Source organism: Octopus bimaculoides, chromosome 19 (assembly GCF_001194135.2).
Source record: "Octopus bimaculoides isolate UCB-OBI-ISO-001 chromosome 19, ASM119413v2, whole genome shotgun sequence".
NCBI lineage: Eukaryota > Metazoa > Mollusca > Cephalopoda > Octopoda > Octopodidae > Octopus > Octopus bimaculoides.
In genome coordinates this window covers 52,341,425-52,347,649 of record NC_068999.1, presented here as the reverse complement: position 1 = coordinate 52,347,649, position 6,225 = coordinate 52,341,425, and positions in this window count along the sequence as shown.

The following is a 6,225-nucleotide window of genomic DNA, read 5'->3' as shown; positions in this document are numbered from 1 at the left end:
TAACCATTCATACATCAGCGGACAAAGTTGAATATATTGAGACCAATGGGTCGACTGAATATTTGTGGAACTTGAAAGTTAAAACAAGTCACAACTAGCCAGATATTGTGTGGGACCACAAGGAAAAAAATATGCTTTGTTGTAGAAACCAGCTGTCCTCTAGACACTTCTGTGGTCAGAAAAATACAGGAGAAAGAAGACATCTATGGACCATTGACAAAGAGTTTGCAAATCCAGGACCCAAGATATGCTTTCAGTTTTATACCTACAATCATTGATGCTGCAGGATTTGTACCGACCTGTCTGGAGCAAAGTATGGCAGAACTCAGGTTCTTGGGAAGAGAATGCAACCCTTTAATTCACACGCTGCAAATAATTGTGATATTTGGGATGATAACAATCTGCAAGACCTTAAGATTCGAAAATTGATGAACAAAACAAAATACTTTCTTTTACAACCTTGCTACAAAGCATGTGATTGGAAAAAACACAAAGACACACATATATATGTACACGTGCAGGTGACATGTAAAAGCACCCACTACACTCTCTGAGTGGTTGGCGTTAGGAAGGGCATCCAGCTGTAGAAACTCTGCCAAATTTAGATTGGAGCCTGGTGTTGCCATCCGGTTTCACCAGTCCTCAGTCAAGTCGTCCAACCCATGCTAGCATGGAAAGCGGACGTTAAACGATGATGATGATGATGATGATGTGCATATGACAGCACCGCATGACTGGCATCCGTGCTAGTGGAACGCTAATAGCACCATCCGAGTGTGACCATTGCCGGGGCCACAGACTGGCCCCCATGCTGGTGGTATGTAAAAAGCACCATTCAAGTGTGATCGTTACCAGTGTCGCCTTGCTGGCACTTGTGCCAGTGGTACGTGGAAAGCAACATTAAGCAAGATCCTTGCTTAAGGTACCACAAAGTAGGTCTGAACCCAAAACTACATGATTGGGAAGCAGACTTCTTAACCACACAGCCTTGCCTATGCCTTTTTTAAAATAATAATAAACTCACACTTCATTTGTTATGACGATGTGGGTTCCAGTTGATCTGATCAATGGAATGGGCTGCTTATGAAATTAGTATTCAAGTGGCTGAGTACTCCAGAAGCATGCATACCCTTAACATAGTTCTCAGGGAGATTCAGCTTGATACAGAATGGGACAAAGGTGGCTCTTTGAATTCCAAGTACAATAATTTCTGCCAGCAGATTGAACTGGAACAATGTGAAATAAAGTGTCTTGCTCAAGGACACAAAATGCTGCTGGGAATTGAACTCATGACCTTACAGTTTATTGTATACAGTGCTCGTGTGCATTACGTATCAGAAAGGAGTAAAAGAGGAGTCAGAAAGCAGCAACAAGTGTACTGAAGAAAGATTCTAGCCATAACCAAAGACTGACTGCACGAAATAAAACGGCTAAAAAAGAAGAAGAAAAAGAGACCTTAAAAAGAGTCATTAACCCATTACCTCCCATAATTCTATTAACTGGAATTTTTTTATGAAACTTTGATTTCTAGCATAAAACAGCCTTAGAAACATGCTGGAATGATTAAAATAACATTTCAAAATAACATTTTAAATAGAAATAAGCGAGATATTGGGTGAAAAATTAGCAAACCTCATTTGAATATCAGAGAAATATACCTAGTAGATGTAGCAAAAAGGTTAGATATGTGTAAATATTGACAGATAATTACGAAATTTGTAATTTTTAAGTGATCTCATATGAGATCACTGGTAGGTAATGGATTAAGAGAAAAAGGCTGTATGGGCGGTCGAGAGAGAGTTGATGCATTGGGGGAAGGATACAGTATCTTCTCAGATAATAATTGTCATGGGTAGTTCTACGTTCTGTTTAGAATTCAAAGTTCATATAATTTAAAACTTTCCCAAATGAATATGATAACACTCACTTTGACATAACTGGATGTCAGAATCTAAATATGAATTACAATTAATGTTCTGATAAACAGGTCGCAAAATGAAAAAAAAAAAGACAAAAAACTTATTAAACAAAATTAAAACCCCACCCATGTTCATAAGAGAAGTTAATCCTACAATTTACCAGATCAAACAATTTTATTGAACAAAATAATAATCGAAAGTAATATTTTGGTCTTGTATCATTTACTGAACATATTTCTCAACTCTTTCATCCACTGTTGCATTAAAAGAATGCAGCAATTAAGCTTGTTTGACTGGTTTAACAGTGTTTACCTGGACAAATAACTGTTATGTGTGTGTGTGTGTGTGTGTGTGTGTGTGTGTGTGTGTGTGTGTGTGTGTACAGCTGAGCTTCACATTGACTGCACTGAAATATTCATTAAGTAGAGATATCTACATAAATATCTTACTGCAAGAGATGTATTGATTGGCATTCAAAAGATTTGTTTTCGTACATAAATGTGTACATATGTAAATACATATGTTGTTGTGCAGATGTGTATAGATGTATGTACATGCATATACTTAGATATATATATAGTTGCGTATATACATATTTACAAGCATAACATATATACATTCATACATAATACTTACGTTATATACAATACATTTCACACAAATGTGCTTAGGTATAGATATGCATATGTGTATATATATATATATATATATATATATATATATAACCTTTTACTTTTTTCTTGTTTCAGTTATTTCACTGTGGCCATGCTGGAGCAGCACCTTGAAAAATTTTAGTTGAACAAATTAACCCCAGTACCTATTATTTCAAGCCTGGTACTTATTCTATCGTACTTTATTGCCAAACTGCTAAGTTACAGGGACATAAACACACCAACATTGGTTGTCATTTGGTGATGCCAGACAAACACAGACACAATCACACACACACACACACACACATACACACACACACATGACAGGCTTCTTTCAGTTTCTGTCTACCAAATCCACTCACAAGGTTTGGTTGGCCTGAGGCTATAACAAGAAGACATTTGCCCAAGGTGCCATGCGGTGGGACTGAACCTGGAACCATGTGGTTGGGAAGCAAACTTCTTACCGCACAGCCACGCTATGTATGTGCATGAATGTATGTATTTATGTAATATATGTATATACACACACGTGTGTATGTATGTATGTATGTATGTTATATGTATGTATGTGTATATATGCATATATGTATGCATGTATGTATGCATGTATGTATGCATGTATGTATGCATGTATGTATGTACAATGCTTTAGCTGGTGATACCCTCTGGCTCATCTGTTCTTGTCAAACCATCCAACCCATGCTAGCATGGAAAGAAAGGACATTAAATGATGATTATGATGATGATGATGTATATGCCCTATACTATATGTCACACTGGTTCTATATTACTACACTACTACAAAGTACTAAATATACACAATTCTATTTACAAAGAAGACACATTCTGATTGAATCTTCCATGCGTTAACATATACCTCCTTGCAACAATGTAAACTTTCATTTAATCAAGATATCTTTGGCCTGAAGAGTAGCCTGCGGTATACACTTTGCTTGGATATTTACCATTTCTGAGGTTCCGCTCACTATGAAACATATGTTGCCTAGATCTTATCTACTCTGTTCCTTAACTCTTGTATTCTTATTTGCATATCTGGCAACCCTGGTTGCCTACTGTGAAATATAAAAAGAACTTCTTTTCAATTTATTGTACTTTGATAAGAAAAAAAATCCACAACCTTCTGTCTCAGAAAATGGCTATTGTCCCTGAAAATTGGTTTTATATATACTACGGATTGCTTGAAGCTAACTTTCTTCCTACACCTTGATCCCTGGATCTTATATTCATTTGTGTGTGTGTGTGTGTGTGTGCGCGCGCGTGTGTGCATGTGTGTGTGTGCATGTCATGTGTATGTACATATGTGTGTATGTATGTATGTATGTGTGTGTGTGTGTGAGTATATATATATGTGTGTGTGTGTGTAATGTATAATTGAAAGTATTTCATGTTTCTAGAACATGCATGTATATGCCAGTGTGAATGTGTGTTTCGACAACATTTACTATTAATTATAGTATCTAATTCCCTCATTTGCAAACAAGCCTTTTTTTGTTTTCTTACTTCATAACATAATCATCTTGAAATGTTTCTTTGAAAATTTTATAACAGACAAAGAAGAAAAATCAAAAGTAACATAACATAAACAAATGAAAAAAAAAATACTCCGCCTAGCTGAAGCTGATCAATGTTAATTAAATTAGCAGATTATTAATGATTGTCTCCCTTTTATCTTTATCTTAGATCTATTCCAAAATAATCACAATGAATATAACAGCATTTATTGTGACTTCTTTATTAAATTATTCAGTTGATGGTGTTGGTAATTGTGCTGTTGATGTTGGTGGTGGTGAAAAATAGGCCATTTTATTGAAATTTCTATTCTTTTAATCTGTTTTGTTTCTATTCTTAATTGCACTAGTAATCTGTCAGAGCATATCGTGTTCTGTTATATCAGAAAAATAAAGTAATAATAAATCTTACACTACCCAACTCACTGTGTAGCTATATAGGTGTAATGATAAAGCATATCATTGATTAGTGGATGCAGTTAAGAACGAAGGAAAACTACCATGCATAAATCAATCTGTGGGTATATCAGGCCTCCATATTAAGTCATGTGACTAGCACAAAAGAGAACTTTGTAAAAGCTGTATTGAGATTAAAAGCAGCCAACTTTAAAAGTTATTGAAAATGTTGTATTACTGCAGCTATTGATATTTATACAAAGTCTATGGAAGAAAGAAAAGAAAAATAAATAAATGACTGAGCAACAGAAGAGCTAGAATACTGCAAAGATCTTCACTGTGTTCAGAAAAGGATGCTATTGATCTGTTTGGAAGCAAATTGTCTTCAGTGAACCACCTTATTGTTGCAAAGAACTATTAAAAGCATGAGAATATTTTGGTTCTTTTGTGAAGTCAATCAAAGGAAAATGGAGAAATGAGAAGTGGATTAAATTCTTTGGTAGAAATATGGTTGTTAGAAACTTGTTTATACTTATAAAACAACAATATGTAATAATTCTGTGGGGGAAATATGTAACTTTTGGGTTTGGGGTTTGGAATTTTGGTTTTCAGTTGCACTTAATCAATATAAAAATGGTCAAATATCGTATTTCTTTACAATATTCCTGATTGTCAGAAGAAAATTACAAGATTAGTTAAGCTTATAAATATAACTTTCTTCATATCCTTCCTTGTCTTTCTCTCTTTTTCCTCCCCCTCCTCCCCCTCTCTCTCTTTTTCCTCCCCCTCTTCCCTCTCTCTCTCTCTTTTTCCTCCCCCTCCTCCCTCTCTCTCTCTTTTTTTCATCCTCTGCTGTCTTCTCTGTCTCCATCTAGTTTTAAAGTATTAAGAAATGTATAAGAGAATCTGAAACTACTTTGGACACTTGATAGGGAGAGAATAGATTTATATTTTGGGGGTTTTCCAAAGAACAGATGAAATCCTGCCATAAATATGCAGATATTTTAGCAGAATAAGAATTCCATCAGCTACTGTAGACTTAATCTTTCAACTTGCAATCTTTCTCTTCCTACAAAACCATGAAACTCTTATAAATGAATTCTGTCTCTAACTCACTCTATCTAATCAACTTTCAAAAATGTTCATATAACTTTAATATTAAAAAGGTTCTAAAATGTATTACAAAATTATACACATATATGTACATACATGTATGCACACAGACATACACACAAAGGTACATGTATATTCATGTATGAAGATATAATCATATTAGTGTCGAAAGGGGCTTCAAGTGTCACCTCAGTGGCTTTTATTTTACGAGTCGGGTTGAATAAACCACTAAAATATATACACTCACATAGGCACACATATACATATATATACATTCATACATACAGACAGGCAGGCAGGCTGACACATAGGCAGACAGATAGACAGACAGACAGACAAAGATAGATATGTATGAATGAATATGTACATATGAATCTATCTATCTATCTATCTACCTATCCCTCTCTCTCTCTCTCTCTCTTTATATATATATGTGTGTGTGTGTGTGTGTGTGTGTGTTTATATATATATATATATATATATATATATATACATACAAATATATATATGTACATAAAACTTCATGATAAATGAATTTAACTACAACATAAAATTTATATACATGTGTGAGTGTGTGTATGTGTGTATGTATGCATATATATATATATATATATA